The sequence below is a fragment of the Cuculus canorus genome, chromosome 2, assembly GCF_017976375.1.
Source record: "Cuculus canorus isolate bCucCan1 chromosome 2, bCucCan1.pri, whole genome shotgun sequence".
In the NCBI taxonomy this organism is placed as follows: domain Eukaryota; kingdom Metazoa; phylum Chordata; class Aves; order Cuculiformes; family Cuculidae; genus Cuculus; species Cuculus canorus.
Window position 1 is genome coordinate 144,378,938 of NC_071402.1, and position 20,340 is coordinate 144,399,277.

The window sequence follows — 20,340 nt, forward strand, 5'->3', positions numbered from 1 at the left end:
TGTATCCTAAACAGTATTTGAATGCAAAGTATAACCTACACCTGGGGCAGGGATCTGAACACTCATCTCTCCTGTCTTAGAAGTAACAGATGTGGCATTCAAATCTGTTTAGGCCCAGAAAATGGCGAGCACATCCCACATCCTGGACAGCAAGTTGCCAGCGGTGATGTAGGATGGGGAGGTAATGTGCGGTGCCCAGGCTGTGGATGTAGGTGCCTGCTTGGGAAGGCTTGGCCAGGTACTGTGCATCACATGTGGGGTCTCAGGTGGGAGACATCCAGTCTGAGGTCATATGCTGAGCGGCTTTGTTCTGCCGAGGCACTGGGATGTGAGGAAGCAAAGCAACCTGTAAAGATTTGCCAGCAAACCCACAGGCACCTGAGAGCTCCCTGAAGCCCTCTTCAGGCACCAACATCTTGGAGGCACCTGGACACCAGTGTTAAACCGAAGACTTGAAAGCAGCATTACACAACTCAGTGCTTTAGAAGGACAAACACAATCTTTTATTTTTTACTCTAGACTATACAGTCCTATACTGTGCTGGAGGTAGCTTTTCTGCATTAAACTACAAAACAAGGGATTTATAGAGCCCCAGTAGCTGCTCAGTGCCAGATGTCTATTATCTCATCACATACATATGCTACACAATGATGCTGGTGCTAATACTTTCCTTCACCACCACAGAGACATGCCTGGTACCACCAGCTCGTGACGACATAAATAACAACCTGTCCAAGCAGCTCTCTTACAAATGCTGGGAGAAGGGGGAAGGACATATGTTCCAGATGGAAATATAGCTGGGGGTTGTAACCTCGGTGGTTTCACCTTATGTAATTTTATCTCAATGCTACCTCAGTGGAGTGATTCCTCCATAAACTGCATCGTACTTGGCTGCTTGCATACTTATTTTTTTACGAAAGTAGGAGGACTGGTAATAGTGGCAATGACAAAACTACTGCAAAGCAGGTGAGATTTGGTAAAAAATAAATTAAGCTGCTACATGGTTTCCCTTGACAGAGGAGGCATGTTCACTTATTCTTGCCTTAAAGTGATGTGAATCTATAACTTCAGAAGAATGAATCCTCATTTACTCCCACGCCGAATGAAAAAAAGCTGAAGTTTGATTTTGGATCACAGGTAAAGGTCTCGACTCTCCAAGCTTTGTAGATGCTCAAACTGAAATAATCTTTTAACTGCATATGAGGCCACCATGGAAAATTATGTGATCCAGATATGCTTCCAGCTCAGAGAAAGAATGATTAAGGCCAGGCTGAAGATATATTGACAGAATGGGGATGAAAAACTAAGTGATGCCTGCCCACAGAAGGACAAACTCACAGCGCTCTCCCAAATTGTGGGTGGTCTATTGTGCATCACTCTAGTCAATGAGAACATTATACTCATACATGCAAACCTAATTTGAAAAACTATTATTTAAACTGAACAATGAATGTATTGTAACCTCACGGTTTGCACACACTGAGCCTTAGCCCTCCGTTCCTCTCCAGTACATAGTAGCCTCTTCAAAACCCTGCAGTTTGATTTAAAAAAAAAGAATGCTGTGGGCGTAAAGTTAGCACAGAAGTACACAGATCACTGATGACTCTGTTTTCATCCACACAGAGCATAAGGCAACCAGATGATTTATTTTTATTGGCACTGCAGTCAGATAAGCTTCCACTATTATGAAGGAGAGAAGTGTGGGTTGGCCCAGGCTGTCAGTCAGACCGTGCCCAGCAGAAAGACAACAAAACCCAATTCAGTAATTACATCCTCCTAGAGGATGTATTGTGGAGAAAGGCCAGAATCTCTGCTTCTCTCATGGCACTCTGAAATAACCAGGAGTGCTCTTTGACAAGGAAGGACTTCAACTGTTTTTGATTTTCCTGAGTATTATGACATGTCTTGGGACATCACAGCTACTCTGTAACTGAATCAAAAATGTCCAACTTAAAATAAGAACTAGACACTGAGGCTGAAAAATAGAAATCCTCTCTAAAGGTGCTGAGAGCTGGTGCCACAAACATCCTTCCCAGGCTTTGAGGGGGCGAGGGCAAGGGTAAGGTGGAATATCTTTTCTTGGAGAGTTGCATCCCAGGGAGGTTCATCAGCTCCAAGGGAAGCTCACCACTTTCTCCCCCTCTCCCAGTCAGGCTCAGCTTCATGCAATCCACACAGTGTTTGTCAAACCTGTTTGCAATCCCCAGGCAGCCTGTCCCACTGCCCCCCTTGACTGCCTTATTGCTGCACTTCACCTCTTGCATCCCATGGGCGGGGAAGGCAGCCTGTGACTACTCTCATTTTTCCCCTGTGACGGATTCATCAGGGCTTTCTGGTGTACAGAGCTCATGCAAACAAATCTTTTCTCGTTGGTTGTTTCTCTCCTGGCACCTACAAACAACATGTTGTGGTCAACTGGGCTTTGGAATCAAAGGAACAAACTTTTGATGGATATTCCCACTTTTGCTGGGTTGTGCCTAATTTATCCAGATCCTACTGTTCCTCTGAGATCTCAAGTGGGAAATGAATATATATTTTTTTTTATTAAAGATTGCTAGGGGATCCTAGCAAATAAAAAGACCATGAATACAAATGCATGATCAGAAATTAACATCAAATTATATTAACAGCACTGTAGAATTGCTCCATGGCTTTAAATTTCAGTGTTGTGGGTCTGTGTGCCTCCATGCTTGTACTCCCATTTCTTGGATGGTAGCGTGGTATTTTGTATCCCCTTCTGCTGAGAAGGAAACAAGGCGGATCTCCTGCAGCTTCAAGGCCAACACTGAAGACATCCCAAAGAAGTGCAAATGACAGCTTCATGTACACATGGACATGCTTTGGGCATGTCCTAAAGCAACTACAGTGGGGAACAGAGCTACTTAGAATTTTGTGACTTAAAAATGTTCCTCTCTCAAAAGAAGGGATTTTATAATTCTTTTTAAGTCCCTTGTTGTGCAAGAATGTTGCTTTTGAGTGAGGTTTGTTTTTTTTTTCCCATTAGATTTAAAATGTGAAACTTGTAGTTCAAGTTTCTAATTTCTGAAAAAGAAAATACCTTGAGAAAATTGAATGCCATTTTTCCACCTCTGGAACCAGGCCTAACATTTCAAAAAATATCAGGGAGTCCTTTCTATTTGTTTCTTCCCCTCCTTATTTTTTCATCCTTCTCTATTTTATCCTCAAAGCCTCTGCAGCTTCCCAGGTGTCTGCCTTCCCACATGCCTGGCCAAATCAGTTCACTCAAGTGGCACCAGCATCTCACTGCTGCAGGTTCCCCTGGCACAGTCTGCATTTCGGTGGGGGGCCAGCAGCCCGTGAGTGCCGGACTTGCAGAGGAGGAGCTGTGCCCCAGGTCATACACGGGCACCCCAGATCAGACCTCTGGTCAGTGCTGTGTCTCAGGGCTGCTCTAATGCTCTTCCTCCTCCCCATTTTGCAGACAGGTCTAAGCAAAGGTCTGAGTTTCCTTCAGCCAGAAGCTGGGCATGCTTGGTGCTTTCAGCTTCTGATATTGAAGATCAGGTCTCGGAGGGCAACATGCTTTCCATGATGAAATCTGGTTAGAAACGGCAGAGATCTGAGGGCTCCCTCAGCTGGAAAATCAGATTCAGTCTACCTGAATGTCAGATCATCTGGGCTGGAGTTAATAAGCTGCTTGGGACAGATGGGGACAAACAGTCATGGAGCTGCTCATAGGAGCCTGTGAAGCTGGTTTCTTTGAAACACCTCCCCCATCAAGACCGGGTGAAAGTGACTGGCAGAGCCACACATTGCCGCAGGCAGCTGGACAGACACTGGAACTTCACAAGCCTTGTCTTAGTGGACAATGCAGCTAAAACTTCTAACTGATTATTTGTACCTGTCACCCAGCATGCCAGATCCTGCTGCTGCTAGGTTGGTAGGTACTGGGGACACAAAAATGGACTATTTTGTGTTCCCGGGGTCGTCTTACCTGCATCCCTAATCACATAGGTAAAGTCCTTGTTTTTCTGCCTCCCCTAGAGATGTCTGTAGAGGTGGAAAAAGGTGGATTCTGCAAGAAAACCTGGGTATATGGTAGCTCTGAATATGCTGAACTGCCTATGTAGAGAAGTTCCTGCTCTGCCTGTACACCCACCTCTTTGGAATATCCCATGCATCTCCTTTCCTGGGCACGTTACCCACTACAGAGGCTGAGACCCCAGAGTTTCTTTCCACAGTAGGAGAAGATGGCCCCATGTGCACAGGCAGGGGTTTGCCCACACTGTCAGGAAGCCGTTCTGTGATATACTTTGCTTTAGGTGAGGAGACACAGACAAAGGTGAAAAATGCAAAAAACACGCTGAAAATGTGCCTCCTGGTTGCCATGGCTGTAATTCTTTACTGATCCTGCATTGCTGCATCTGAAAGAAAAAGAGAAGGTGGTTCTAGGCAGCCAGGGGCTTTGCCATAAGGATGCTGTGGCCTCCAGAGGACACATGGAGGGACAGCAGGTGTTTTAAGTGTCTCCTCCTGGCAGACACTGGTTATGGCAGTGCTCTTTCCCATAGATGTCTCAGGGCCTCGACACGACTGGTTTTGGATCCCTTCTGCTGCCCAGGTATGAGTGCCCCAAAGCATGGGGCACTACCACTACATTCTCTCCTTTGGGACATCATGTCATGAATGGGTGCTGTGAGAAGGGACCTCTGGAAGTTATCTTGGGACTCAGGTCACCAGCTTTTTCCCTGCTTACCCGTCTCCTGCTATCCAAAGCTGAGATTACTCCCTTCAGCTGCCAGAGGCTGATAAAGTATGACTCAGATCTGATTTTGTGCTACTGCGGTTAGATTTTCTGTCCTGTGCAGGGGAAACAATGAAAGGTGAAATCCCTGCAGGGAAGGATTTACAAAATTCTACGGGAAATTGGTATTACAGATGATTGTTTCCTACTGAGAAAATCTAATAGAACTTTGGAGAAAAGATGCCCTTTTCAGCATTAACCACAGCAGTGTACCTAGGCACAAAAGTCTGTCTCTATCATAAATGTGCTTTGCTGCACATCTTCCTGCTGCATCTGAAATCTAATATTGGTTAATTCCACCAGGATTTCTTTTAAGAGACACCACGGTGTAAACGATAAATCAGTTAAATCGTAAGTGAAGTGAAACGGTGGGTGCTTTGGCCTCTGAAGACTAGACTTTGATTCATAATGGTGTCTATTGAGACTTACTTGTTGAAAACATGTAGGGAAAACTTACTTACTATTAGAATAAACCCTCCACTCCTAAGCTGACTCATACTGCCAGAAAGCATCACTTTGTTTCGTCACATTTGGCTGAGGATAAAAAACCCACTTTTGAACCGCTTCTTTTTTGTAACTGGCTCCCAGGATTTTGATGATGAACTTTATTTCTCCCTGTTAAAATAAGACAGCATTAACAGAATAATAAATATGACAATTGATGTAAAACTAACTTTTACCATTGTATATGGTCATCGATGTTCTTGTACACACCCAGAAAAATTCTTTTTTTTCCTCTAAGCTAAGATACCTTTGATAAGCTACCCTGAGCAGCAGTGGTGTTAACAGTGAATGGGGGAGTAGGTTCTCAGACAAGCTCTGCTCTTCTTCACTCTTCCACTGAACTTACCAAAGTAGAGTGACGGCACTTGCTGGATCCAACACTGCTGTCCACCAGATGAAGCCCTCTTACTCAGCTGCCTTTGATAGCTCTAAACTTGAAGCAACAGAGACTTTGACCTAGACAAAAGAAAACTTCTGCGTATAATTATCACAGTTGCAACATAACCAAGAGCATTGTGACTATTTTATTAATAGTGTACTTTGCTGCTCCCAACCTTTGCAAAATCTGTGTGTCTGGCTCTCCAGCAATATTACTACTTGGACCTATTTCATATGGATTGTGAAGGATAAAGATATTCCCCAAAGCTCACTTGCCAGCTCTGCTGCTCTGCCAGCACCAGTAATTTGAGAAGGAATGATGGTCCATGTGAAACACACATCTCAGCATGGCTGGAGTGCGGGGCCCAGACAGATAGGCATGCATGGACAGATCTACAGATGATTCATTTTCTGTCCCACGGTAGTCCTCATCTTCGCTCTTCTGCTGCTCTACAGCTTCCCTGCTGAGGGTGTATGTAGGCAGAGAAGACACTAAATGTGATCTTTGAAATTATTTCAGCAACATGCCTCCACATCAGGCTTCCTCCTGATTGTAGGAAGAGGAGCCAGCAGCAGAAGGCTGGAGCATGAAGGAGCTCAGATCTCATGTTTTCCTTACGTGTCTCAGTAATAGCTTTATAAAGAATGAGAGCATTTTTTCAGGGGTGAATGGCATTGACAGCATCTGGTTTAACGTGATAAACCTTACCTGTCATCCCAAATTTACTTGCTAACAGATCAGCTCATCTGTTAGATTGGTATAGTGGCTCCCTGACATCATCAGGAATGAATGTGTTACATGGATTAAGCCCTTTACAGTCCAGCCTGAATTTAGGTAAACTGCAGTGACTGAAGGGTTTAATGAGAAAAACAGCCTGTGTGTTTAGACTCCTACGTGAGACATATCCTAGAAAACTGCAAGTGTCTGTTTCAGGGACCCCTAATTGCCTCATCAGATGAGAGGAGAAACTGGCAAAGCTTAACAATTTCATGGCGAGACATGTAAATGTGGTTGCAAGGTGTCTGTCTGATCACCAAGACTAACATGAAGGCTGTAGGAAGAGCTGCTAGGGTCCCAAATAAGACGTTCCCAGCATACAAACCTCACCTCATCATTTACCCAGAGATCTTCCTGGGAGGGAATTGACTTTTTAAGGAGCAGGGTGTAGAAGCTGTAGAATAGCAACTACACCGTCTCTCACTCCCTCTAAGTTAAGGGAGTTTGATAGCCAGTTTTCTGCAACCATTTTGAACTCTGTCTTGTAGAAAGAGGCACATGGACAGACATACTCTGCACTGTAGTAGAAGAGTTGGTTAATGAAGGAATTTTATACCACGTTAAGAACGACTTTAAGATGTTCTTGAACAGCCTTATTGATGAGTGGCAGCATGAGTGGCTTTGAGCCTGGCATCCCATGACCCATCCAGCTTCCACACATGCAGCAACAACCAGGCTGCAGAATCCACCTGGCTCCATTGTTCCCTATCAGTAACAAGGGCAATGGAAGAGCGAACATCTGTTTTCTGCAATGGGTATGTTCATCACTTCTATCCCGGGCCCCTCTTACAGAGCAGGAGAAGAGGAGTGCTACATGGGAGAAAACACACTCAAACCTCTTCCCTTGCCATCTTTGTGCCACACTCATTATGACTCTCCAGCTAAAAAGAACCAGCCAGCTCCACCGGACTCATGGTGGCTATTCCAATGGGGAAGAGCAGCACCAGCAATGGTTTGAGTCAGAACAGTTCCTGCTGCTGAATTCAGAGCCCAGGGAACAGCCAGAGAGCATCTGAGCAACCTCAAACATGACCCCCTCATCTGCAGGGCTTGATGGCAGAGAGGCAGGAGGCAGGCTTTGCTGGCCAAGCCCAGCTAAGACGACAGCACCTGGAGTCACCTCCGTTGCAGATGTCCAAGGTTTAAAGAGATTCTGGAAGGGGTGTGCAGAGGGGGAACCTAAGTCCTCAGGCAGCTGTGAATCGTTGTCTTGGACTTAGGCACCTAAGTGCTTTTTTGGACCTGATCCCAAACACTTCATTGAGTAAGTGTTGCATTAACAACAGCCCAGTCAAAGGATAAGCAGCAACAGAAGTGCTCCAAGCTGCTCTTTTAAAGTGTCCTAGGATGTGAACAAATGATCACTGCAGAAACAGCTGTACTGGGTTATGGTGTCATTGCCCCAAGCTGTTTCCTTCATGACTTCTACAAGGAAATACCACTCAGCAGAGCCTTCCTCTCTGGCTTCACAGCAAAACCATCAGCCTGGTGCATGCCAGAAAAGTACCCAGGCTAGTACCACTGACTTAGTGTTAAAATGGCTTTGTAGCTCTGGCACTCCATGCCTCTGACCCTGTTAGGGAGGAAGGTGGCTCCTGGCCGGTAGAGAAGGACAGCATCTTTCAGTAGTATTTTTGTTTCTATAGCAATTGTTTCCTTCTTTCCTTTAAAATGAAGGGGCCACTTGTAAGGACCTAAACAGTGCACTGAGCTTCGCAACTCACCCTTCAACTTTTTTTCTGAGACGTGTCAAGTACCTACATGGTTTGTGGTGCTGCTCATGACCACTAATTTCATGTTGAACAGGAGAAGAGCAGCTCTCACAGAAATGATGGGAATTAAAAAGTAAGGTTGCATGTACCACACTCTAAGCAAGCGTACTCTAACTTTGGAGAATATGTAGTACGAGATGAACGCTGCCTACAGAATACACCAAAAGACAGTGCTGAAGTAAGAAGACTATTTTCTGGTTTTCTCTCCTTAGAGGGGATGCAACTTGGCTTATCTGCTGTTGTCTGTCTAACTCTAAGTTGCATGTACAGGAGAGGGCTTAATCTCTTTTCAAATGGCAGACAAGGTTATCTAGTTGATAGTCCTCCAAAGCCTTCCTAAAGACAAACAAGGCATCCCAAAACAGCTTGAATGAGGGTTCTCTTTCTAGATTCAGGCCTTTGTTACACTTGTGAGACAAAGGAGGGTCTTGTAAGGTCCCTCCTGATTTGGGCAAGCTCCATATCCTTCTTAAGTTGAAGATTCCAGAACTGGACACAGTATTCCAGATGAGGTCTCACAAGAGAGGAATAGAATGGCAGAATCACTTCCCTTGACCCGCTGGCCACACTTCTTTTGAGGCAGCCCAGGATACGGCTGGCCTTCTGGGCTGCAGGCGCCCATTGCCGACTCATGTCAAGCTTCTCATCAACCAGCAGCCCCAGATCTTTCTCTGCAGAGACACTCTCAATCACATCATCTCCCATCGTGTATTGAAAATGGGGATTGCCCTAAGCCAGGTGTAGGACCTTACACTTGGCCTTGTTGAACCTCATGAGGTAGAAAGGATGTGATAAATTGAGGCTTCTGTGGTGGCTGTTTCATATCCAAAGCACAGTAAATATTGCTTAAGTTGAGGTACAGTTTCCACTGCTGAATCTGAAAGTCCTCTAGTGAATCTGGGTGCTACATGAATTGTACCAAAGGTGGCCTTAGACCAAAATAACCTAGTAAAATGCACACAGATGTTTTCATATTAATCTGAATGAGGCTTTGCCTAACAAAAATCATCTATTATTTTGGGGTTTGGTTCTATTTTCCCTCTGGTCCTGGATTGGAGGGAAATGTGAGAATTCAGCTTGACTAGAAAAGCATTTTGGTATGACAGCTTGGATTTCTCTACCTTCCAAGCAAGATTCCTTTGTAATATCAGTATTAGCTTCTACAAGATAATTAAAATTACTTTCAAACTCAAACACAATACCCACATACCTGCAAACCCTTATGGTGCAGGCTGACGTTCTCTTGCTGGTGCTGCAATACTTTGCACAATTGCTGTAACTTAAAAGGTTACCAAGCAAAACCATGTTTCTGCATGCTGCTCAGATAAGTTCTTGGCAAAAGTGCTTTTCCAAAGGAGTGTCTCCTTTTCAGTCTTTCCAAAAGCAAGTCAAGAGGAAGGCAGGTAAGAAATAGGGATAACAGCGGTACCTGCAGAATTGCATACCCTTCTGTAAAATAATAGGCCAGCAAATAAGAGTTAAATTCAACAGTAAAATATACATGCTCAACCCAAGTTTATTTCTGTTGTCTAAAGACACACCCTCACTTGCTCCTCTATACCTGTCCACCAGTGGCTGTGATGGTGGAGGAAAGCAGCTTGGCAAATATGACTCTGTGCAATGGGCATGCACAGTTATACCTTTTCTTGTTTTGGATTCTCACTTGAAGCAGAGGTAGGTCTGTACCACCCCCGGAGACAACAGCACACTCCTTGTGTGATTTCATAGCTTTAAGTCAGGCATTTGGAAAAGATTTTTCTATGAAGAATGGATTTGAGCCATAATCCTTTGACCCCGTAGCCCATTCTAGATGGCCGTGACATGTCATTGCTCTCTGATAACGATTATCCACACTGCCTCTGCCTGCTCCCGTGGCGGTGAGCTGCTCTGGGATGAGTGCATATCCCTGGCTTCACTCCAGAGCTCTGGGATCTGTATAATCTCCAGTGTCAAGATGTGTTTGGATACAGAAAGCCACAACACTCTGGTATATATCAGCTAGATAACAGGAGCACCCTCTCGCCCAAAGAGACAGATGCCTGGTGCGGGGTGTTGAGCCACTGAGGACCCGTCCTTCTGCAGGCATTCTGCCGGCTCTTTAACCCTAGATGACAGTCGTATCTTCAGGAGGCTGTTCTTTGGAAGATAAACTTAGCTTTTCTGGTTCAAAAATTACAAGTCTTTTTCACAATTTTTCTCTTTAACGAAGGACTGCAATTTCAGCTTTTTGGGCAAGGTTTTTTGTGGGAATGCGCTGGCATGAAGGGGTCTTGCAAACTCTTGTTGAACTTTTTGAGTACTCCTGTTACTGACAAGAATTTCTTCATGCTCTGCTCTTGCTACTACGCTCAATTTCTCTTACAAAAAATCCTAAACAACCTACTCTAGGTAGTTTTCTCCCCTTGATGTCATAAAACTAGCTTGTGTAGATCTACAGGAGGGAGACTATTTCAGAAAGGAGAAAACTGACTTTTGAAACATAAGATTTAAAAATTACTATTACCACAGCTAAAAGCTGAAAATCATAACTTAAATAGCTATTGCTTAAGTCCTTATGGAACTAATAGGAACTATGCCACAGAGCACTTATGAAAAGAGCCTTTTTATTGTGTGCGTGGTTTTGTATCAAACACACAATTTCAGCGATGCTCCCCCCTTCCCAATGCGAACCTGCACTCAGCAGGAAAGGGCTCACTCCAGAGGCTCCAGCACGAGCAGTACCCAAAGCCGTGCTGCACAACGCGCAGCAAATACTTTGGGAAGGATGGTCTCTCAGTTTTGAAGCTGTGTTTCTCTCCTGCATCCTAAAGGCAAGCAGGAGAACTATCATGCCAACAGAATCATAGAATCATAGAATCACTAGGTTGGAAAGGACCCACTGGATCATCGAGTCCAACCATTAAACTGGCCCACGGCCTAGAGCTGCTGCTCCAACTCCTTGTTCCATTGCATGCCCCTGCCTGGCTGTGCGTAGCGCCCCCCCCAGCACCTCCATGTCTTTCTAAATGGCAGTGACTAGGGCTGGGGGAAGCAGGTAACCTGCTTCAGGGCAGGTTTCCTTTATTTTCCCCGTAATTACAGCATGGCCGAAGCTTTGAAGAGTGTAACCCCTCCAGTTTCTATTTCTTCATATTTACTGCTGTAACTACAGGTTCTTTTGCCATAAGAATATATTTTTGTTTGTTTCCTACAAATCTCAGGGCTTCAGTTGTACCTTCCAGCAATGATTTTCACAGCCCTGCTATATCAGTGGAAATAAATAAGAATCAGTACCGTATTGGTATCAGTACTGGGACAGCAAGACAGTGACCAAGGGGGTAGACCCCCTCCCACAGTAGAGAAGGATCGAGTTTGCAAACACCTGAAGAACATGAACATATATAAGTCCACGGGACTTGATGAGATGCATCCCAGAGTCCTGAGGGAAATGGCAGATGTGGTTGCCAAGCCAGTCTCCATGATATTTGAAAAGTCATGGCAATCAGGAGAAGTCCCTGATGACTGGAAGAAGGGTAACGTTGTGCCCATTTTTAAAAAGGGTAGAAAAGATGAACCTGAGAAGTACCAACCTGTCAGCCTCACCTCTATGTCTGGGAAGATCATGGAACAGACCCTCCCAGAAGCTATGCTAAAGCACATGGAGGACAGGGAAGTGATTAATGGCAGCCACCATGGCTTCACCAGGGGCAAGTCCTGTCTGGCCAACTTGGTGGCTTTCTATGATAGGGTAACCGCAGCAGTGGACATGAGTAAACCGACGGATGTGACCTATCTAGACTTCTGTAAAGCCTTTGACACAGTCCCCCACAACATCCTTCTCTCTAAATTGGAGAGATATGGATTTGGTGTGTGGACGTTAAGGTGGATAAGAAACTGGTTGGATGGTCATATTCAAAGAGTAGTGGCCAATGACTCAAAGTTCAGATGGAGATCCGTGACAAGTGGTGTCCCTCAGGGCTCCGTACTGGGACCGGTGCTGTTTAATATCCTTATCAATGATATTGACAGTGAGATTGAGTGCACCCTCAGCAAGTTTGCAGATGACACCAAGCTGAGTGGTGTAGTTGCTGTGGCAGGACGGGATGTCATCCAGAGGGACCTGGACAGGCTGGACAAGTGGGCCTCTAAGAACATCATGAGGTTCAACTTGGCCAAGTGTAAGGTCCTGCACCTGGGTCGGGGCAATCCCCATTTTCAGTACACGATGGGAGATAATGTGATTCAGAGCAGCCCTGTAGAGAAGGACTTGGGGCTGCTGGTTGATGAGAAGCTTGACATGAGTCGGCAATGTGCGCCTGCAGCCCAGAAGGCCAACCGTATCCTGGGCTGCCTCAAAAGAATCGTGGCCAGCAGGTCAAGGGAAGTGATTCTGCCATTCTATTCCTCTCTTGTGAGACCTCATCTGGAATACTGTGTCCAGTTCTGGAATCTTCAACTTAAGAAGGATATGGAGCTGTTGGAATGGGTCCAGAGGAAGGCTACAAAGATGATCAGAGGGCTGGAGCACCTTCCCTATGAGGACAGGCTGAGAGAGTTGGGGTTGTTCAGCCTGGAGAAGAGAAGGCTCAGAGGAGATCTTATAGCGACTGTCCAATACCTGAAGGGGGTCTACAGGAGAGCTGGAGAGGGGCTGTTCATAAAGACTTGTGGTGATAGGACCAGGCAAATGGGTATAAACTGGAGAGGGGCAGATTTAGACTGGACATTAGGAAGAATTTCTTCACTATGAGAGTGGTGAGGCACTGGAACAGGTTGCCCGAGGAGGTTGTGGCTGCCCGGTCGCTGGAGGTGTTCAAGGGCAGGTTGGATGGGGTGTTGGGCAGCCTGATCTAGTGGGATGTCCCTACCCATGGCATGGGGGTTGGAACTAGATGATCTTTGCGGTCCCTTCCAACCCTTACTATACTATGATACTATGATACTATGATACTATTTGTACAGTGTATATGTATGCATTCAGGAAAGGGAGGAGACACTCTCAAACCACATCTCCTGTTTCTACATTTTTCCACATACCTTTATCACCCTGTTCCTTGTGCATCTCCTTCCCCAGCTGCCCCACGATTTCAGACTATTGTCTCAGATAAAAAGCTGCTTAGCACATACTGTGTTTTTGCAAGTTATCCACATTGCTAAGAATATGTTTGCAGACATTTTGAAGATGAAGTTGCCCTTTTTTTCAAAGTAGATTTGCAATTAATTTAATGGAAAAGGCAAAGAATTTTTAGCTAAGACCTGTACGCAACCTGAGTTTGCTCTCATGTTTTGCTGTAACTCCAACAGGTCAGTATCTGAACTTACCACCATAAATCTGGAGTCACAGTTGGATGGGCTGAGGTGTAGCTAGAAATCTCATGGGAGGACAGAGTGGATTCTACTGCTTGGTTAGATCTACACTGTGTGTTTTCCACCGTCATTAGTCCACATGGTGCTGTTAATGGCATCCACAGCTCTTGTTAACCCCTCCTTCTTCATTAGATAAAACAATTTAAAACTTTGCCTGTGCTTGGAAAAATGACCACCTCCTGGCAGCACACTTCTCATCCATGGCCTCACTTCTCAGTGTCTGTGAGACTTCACTCCTCAACAAGTGAAGCAGGAATGATGATGTGGCAGTCACAGCTCAGCCTCCATGTGTACCCTCACAGAGATCAATGGAGCTGTGACAGCATCTGTATTATACCATTATACCATTGTACCCTTGCATGTAATGCCTCAAATCTGTATTACTTTATTAAGCAAATTCATGGATTAGCCTTCTCTAGAGTAGTAAGCATCCAAATTTTAAACTATGAAACACAGGATAGATCCAACACCAATATGCTTTGCTGCTGCTTAGCTATTCCCCTTCCATCTTTCCCTACCTTTGGGGTTGACTCTCTTGCTGCCCAATCTCAACACCTTCCTGGGAGGCCAGCTGGAAGTCCTAAACCTTCTTGAGAGCTTTTCAGCTGAATGGCTATACAAATATTTTGGTTAGCAAGTTCTGAAAAATGAGGCCTAACTGTTCTATTCCTCAGATGGGCAATGGAGGTAATTACTGTGATAATTTCCCATCCCTCCTGGGTGTTATGATGAGAAACTCATTAGTATTTGCTGAGTACTCTGAGCCAAGTCCTTGAATGAAAGAGCTGTAAGGATTATTTCAACAATGCTTAGCACTTCAAAAGTTTTACAGCACTACTTAATTTTTCCCAAAAGAAACCTACTAAATTCTGAAGGGTAGTTTGTGCGCCACCCCTTTTAGCTTTTTCAGCAGTCTTCACAATATTCAGGAACACATATGTTAAGGAAATGCACTTCCTTTGTGTTAACTAGTCTATTTGGTTTTTTAGCTTTTTTTTCCCCCATTTTCCCTCCAGCACACATTTGTGTGCCATATTTTAGGACTCTGAGCTATATCTAACTGACATGACAGCTGAGTCTTTACATCTAAAGGAAAATATTCTCCATCAGGGCACTATTACTCCTCCCCAGCAGCTTGTGGACCAAAACCTTGCACAGACACCAACTGCTGTGTATTAAATCATCCTTGTAGAATGGTCACCACCTAGCATTATGAACCATTTCCCTCTACTCAATACATAGCCATCTCATCTGCATCTTTTGGACGCTTAGGTAGTGTTAAAATTGTGCAAGAATTGAATCCCAGAATACCAGGTCAAAACACAGCTAAAGAAACACCAAAGAACTGGCAAATGAAAACATCCCCTCTTCACAGCAATGCTTATCATTTCCCTTGATGTAACAATAAAATATTTGAAGCTCCTCTATTCTCAACTGAAAAGAGGTGCTGATACTATAAACTGGTGATTATTGGCAGGATGGGTAATGTGACATGTTTTCTTGCAAAAGCATAATGGTTGTTTTGTTTATGACTAGCATCTGTTCTAAGAAAGTTTAATATATCATGGCTGTAACATGCCATATAGGATGGACAAGAGGAGAAAATAAGCATGGGTTTAACAGCACATCTGTGGCTAGTTAGTTATGGTAAACTTCAGGTATGTGGTGATTTCAGCGTATGTTCCTAAATACATTCCCAGCAACTGGATCTAAGACAAAAACTGTTACAGTCTTACAGGGAATAATTAATACACTTAGTAACTTCAAATCACACCAAATTATGAAGAAATCTGCTTGATTTCAATGTAAAAATCACTAATGCCGATGACCTCTAGAAATGAGGCTCCAAGTCTGCAAAAACCTCAGTAGAAATGGCAGGGAACTCTTGTCCCTGGCAGCAATACTGATGATGGGACATAAAACATAAGCAGGGGACTCCCCTTCAGGGAGATTTTGAGGCCAGAGAGAATTATAAAGGCATAAAGCAGCAATAACATGCACGGAACCGAGCAGGACTTCCCACTCACTCATCACAGCAATGGCACGCAGCAGTGCTGTTGCTGAAAAGCTGGCTGGCATGCAGCATGCCTCTGCGTTTTCCCTTTTCCCTTCCCTGTGCATTAATTCATCTGTATTTTCCCCATCTGGCCTGTATTTCTCGTGTTTGTGTGTTTCTGTTTTCCATGATTTCTGTCCATAATGGCCACACACTCAGACTTGCAGGCGCTGCTCTCTGTCTCCAGAGGAGCTGAACCCTGGTGCCCCCTGCTTGCTGAGGCACATGGACCCTCTCTACCATGTCCCATGGGACACCGATCTAAACTTGACCGCTGTGACACAAGGGACAGTTTTATCACTTGCTGGGTTCATGTGGCCTCTCCATGCTTCTTTCCAGATACCCTCCTTTGTCACACACAGCCACCACTGACATATAAATTGTGGGTTCTTTGCCCTTCTCCTTGTCCCCTGTAAGTTATGCAAAGCAGAGTGGCAATAACAGCTCTCACCTCTGTTGCCCCACTATGTCACCCTGTTCCATCGCACTGATTTTCACCCATCTCAGGAGTGCTCCATGGCAGGACAGCAGCTTTAGTGCTCTTCTTTCTCTTCTGCGGACCCCATTTATACACTTCTCTCATAGCCACATTTAGTTCTTCAGCCTTTTCAAGGCTGAAACTCTAAACTGAAGAATGTCCGACTGCAGTCCCCTTCTCTGGAAACAGTCAGGAGAGGCATATTTCTCCAGGTGGCTGTAGGACCACAGGCTTTGCAGAGAGGCAATGCTCCATCAGTAGTGCATATTTACTTTGAGCATCAAAAAGCAGAACTGCTTTTCTGCCTCCCCTGCTTTTCTTCATCTTTACCCTTCTCCTGGCAGTCACAGTCTGCCTTGCAGCAGCCACCTGAGACCACAATCCCATAGATTTGGGCAATGAACTTAGGCAAAATCAGAAGCAACATCTGCCCAAAGAGTCTGGGCTCCAAGAAGCAGAGGATAAAATGCAGCAGGAGCAAAGGGAGTCCCTGAAAGCCATGTTGCCACGGAGGAGCACAACACTCCGACTTCCCAAACTAATGGCTGCATGCATTACACTAGCCCTCTGGGCAATCCTGCTCAGACGTGACCTGGGGCTGCCAGCCAGCATCCATTGTTAACTGTGAATCCAGCCTGAAAGATCCATCAGATTGCCTCAAAAAATCAAGCAATTTGCTACATTCAGTTCATGTTTTCAGGCTTTTCTCTGTAACAGGAGAGCTAGAAGCATGGGCAGCTGTTTCCTTATTTCAGGAGGAAATCTATGTTTCTCAGCTTGAGGCCTTTTGACTTGGCTCCAGGGAAATCTTCTGTGACTGCAGGACTCCAGACAAATCTGAAGAAGTGCCTCCTTCCAAGGGCTGCGCCTCCCTTTGCAGCCCATAAAATGTTCTCAGAAGAGGTTTAACAAAAAATAGCCCCAGGTGTAGAGATACAGCTCTGAGGTATGTTGACCTCTGTGCTTTTATCATTGGCTGTGACCTCTCGGAAGTCGAAAAGATGTCCCTTCTCTTCATCTTGACATTTTTTAGTAAATGATCCAGATTTCCTATACTGGAGTGGCAGCTCCAGTCTGCACCCTCCCTGTTACATCCCCTAAAACCAGTGCCACAGCAGCTTTCCCAACCAAGAGCCAAGATCTCTGGCAGCAAGGACCTGCTCTGTGCAGTGCATTGTAGCTACCCATCAGGGAGCAAAAGCTTTTTGGCTTGGGAAGTAGGGATGCAACAGGACTGTCTCCTACGACCTTGTTCTCCTACAAGAAAATAGCTCTGACCTGCAGCCACACAGATGAGAAAATCATCCTGGAATGTTTTTAATACAAGGGAGTAAAGACAGGTATTAAAAAATCCCAACAACCCCCAATTTGCCTGCCAGTCAAGATATTTAAATAATAAACTGTAACTTGTGCTAGTATGGCTTCCTTGATGGAAATCCATGCTATCGTCACACCCATAAGAAGCTGCTCTGTGACAAAACCTAAACTTCCTACTGATTGACTGTGTCAGGTACAAGGCTTTGCCATGGCAAAATATGGAGTTTTCCCAACTAGCAAAGCCACAGAGAACTCTACAGGTACCCTGCAGGGATAGGGTGTAAAGTGCCTGTGCAGGGTCCTGCTGGAGGTCCCCCTGCTGCCAGTGGCATTGCCCTTGGTGGATGCTTCATGTGTCAGTGTCTGCAGGCTCAGGGCCTCACTGCCAGAAGACAAAAGGAGGTGTCTGTAGGAAAGCAGGTCAATGACAACTATTTCCAGTGCCCTATGAAACCAGGCCACCAGAAAACTTGTACTCAGTTCTTGGCTCTCCTGCGGATTTCTCCCATGACCTTGGGCTCATCGTATAACTTCACTGCCCTTGTTTTCCTGCTATTAGCTAGAGCACGTATTGAATAGGACTCAATTCATGGACATGCGTAAAGCACTTTGAAAGCCTAGAGTAAAAGTCAGTTAAGACATGGCGAGCAGTTGATGGGCTCAAGCAATTGCTAAAGTAAATGATTCACAAACATATACTTCAAGAGTGCCATTAAACCAAAATTGATTTGCAAATTATTCACCTGTTTCTAGAGGCTGAATAAATGATGAGGAGGGGAGAGGAGGGAAAGTAAGCAACAAGCAACACTTCAAAATCATTTGCAAATGTCACAGTGGAAATCATGGCAAGGAAAAGCCTGACCTCGGCAGGGACAGCGATATTTGAAAGGATATCCCCGGTCCCTCTCCATCCTTGATGGATCTCAGTCTTCCTTTCTGCAGATTTTCCTTGTGCAGAGAAAGTTAATGTCTTTCTTTGTAGCTGAGCCGTGAGCTCAGCTCAGCTGTAAAGACAGTGGACAGGAGATGCCTGTTCACCCGTTTGGAGAAAACAACGTGCCCAGTGTCAGTGTGCTCCTGGCAGGGCTGCCACTCCTGGGGTGAGCTCCTGGGTCAGGCCCTTCTGAGTTATCTCTCTGGAAGGATGCACTGCAATTGGACATGTCCTGACCTGTGTTTGCAGTTAAGCACCCATGGAACTGGCCTGTGATAAGCAGGCTTCGGTCCTTGATGCTAACCAGGCCTTCCAGGGATCAACTTTTTAGCTTGCAAGTGTCTCATACACATCATCTTCCCAGTGCACAGGGCAACATGTTTAAAGGGATGGATTAAAGGAGACACTGGTGGATCCTCAACCGGGAAGACAGAATGTTATGCCTGTGAGGGCAGATGACGCCAAGATGGGTGGTGCTGTTGTCATGCCTCAGGAATGAGATGCCACCCAGAGAGACTTGGAGAACCTTGAGAAGTGGGTACATGTGAACCTCAGGAGGTTCAACAAGGCCAAATGCAAGGTCCGCATCCAGGTTGAGGAAAGCCCCAGTATCAACAAGGGCTGGGGGATGAAGGGATTGAGCCCTCTGCAAAAGAACTTGGGGGTGCTGGTGGATGAAAATCTGGATAAGAGCTGTCAACGTGCAGTCGCACCCCAGAAGGCCCAACTGTATCCTGGGCTTTATCAAAAGAAGCATGGCCAGCAGGTCGAAGGAAGTGTTTCTGTCCCTCTGCTCTGGTAAGACCTCACCTGGACTGCTGTGTCCAGCTCTGGAGCCCTCAATACAAGAAAGACATGGACCTGTTGGAGCAGGTCCAGAGGGGGCCACAGAAATGATCAGAGGGATGGTACACCTTTCCTATGAAGAAAGGCCGATGGAGTTTGAGTTGTTCAGCCTGAATAAGAAAAGGCTCTGGTGATACCTTATTGCAGCTTTTCAGTACTTAAAGGGAGCCTAAAAGAAAGAAATTATTTTTTCTTTAGCAGAACCTGTTGTGATAGGACAAGGGGTAACGGTTTTAATTTAAATGACGGTAGATTCAGACTAGATATAAGGAAGAAATTTTTACAGTGAGGGTGGTGAGACACCGAAACAAGTTGCCCAGTGAGGTGGTGGATGCCCCATCCCTGGAAACATTCAAGGTCAGGTTGGACGGGGCTCTCTGAGCAACCAAGATGTCCCTGCGCACTATGGGGAGCTCGGACTGGATGCGAACTTTTACGTATCCTCCTAGGCCAAACCCTTCCAAGATTCTAAGCGCTGGTTCTTGCAGCTGGCGGCGGGTCAGGGCGGGGCTGGGGGGGCGGTCAGGCCTGGAGGAGGGGCGGTCAGGGCGCGGTGAGGGCGAGGTGGGGGCGGTCAGGGCAGGGCTGGGGAGACGGTCAGGGCGAAGTGAGGGCGGTCAGGGTTGGGGGCGCGGGGAGGTGGTCAGGGCGGGGCTGGGAGGCGCGGTGGGGGCGGTCAGCGGAGGGCTGGGCGGTCAGTGCAGGGCTGGGGGTGGTGGTGAGGGCGCGGTGAGGGCGGGGTGCGGGGGCCGGGCGGGACGGTCATGGCCACCGCCTCCCCGCCCCGCCCCCGCCCCGCCGCGCTCTCGGCGCCTCCCGGGTGCGGCGGGCGCGGATCGCGGCGGCCCCGCCGGGGCTGTTGGTGCGGCCGCCCGGAGAGGTAAGTGCCGGCAGGGCGCGGGGGGAGCGGCGGGCCGGGGGTCGGGGGTGTCCCAAGGGTTCCCGTCTGCACCTGCTCGACCCCGCCGCCCCGGGTCCCGGGGAGGTGACTCGGAGCCGCTCACCTTGATTCCCACTCGGGGCCGTGGCGTGGAACACCGGCCCTTCTCGGTGTTTATTCTCATTCCGAATAGATCTTTCGGGTTATGTCCTTTCGGGTGGTTGTTTTAAACCCTCTGCTGTTGCAAAGGAGATGAGAGCGAGCTGCTCTGTCAGTAGGAGATCTG

At 46.3% G+C, this 20,340-nt stretch overlaps 1 protein-coding gene and 1 long non-coding RNA gene across 4 annotated transcripts in view; one reads left to right on the top strand and one right to left on the bottom strand.

The window, feature by feature from the left end:
- Window positions 1–2,213: 2,213 nt before the first annotated feature.
- LOC128851230 (uncharacterized) lies at window positions 2,214–20,308 on the bottom strand. Its single transcript, XR_008448500.1, has 4 exons — window positions 20,179–20,308; window positions 5,616–5,725; window positions 5,227–5,380; window positions 2,214–4,385 (listed from the first exon to the last, which is right to left on the bottom strand). It is a non-coding gene; the product is annotated as an uncharacterized LOC128851230 (long non-coding RNA).
- Window positions 19,917–20,340, top strand: part of JCAD (junctional cadherin 5 associated) — a 28,962-nt gene continuing 28,538 nt past the window's right edge. For all 3 annotated transcript variants that reach the window (XM_054058539.1, XM_054058537.1, XM_054058536.1), the window contains exon 1: window positions 19,917–20,054. The gene's annotated coding sequence lies outside the window, so the exon portion shown is untranslated. The remainder of the gene's footprint in view (window positions 20,055–20,340) is intronic.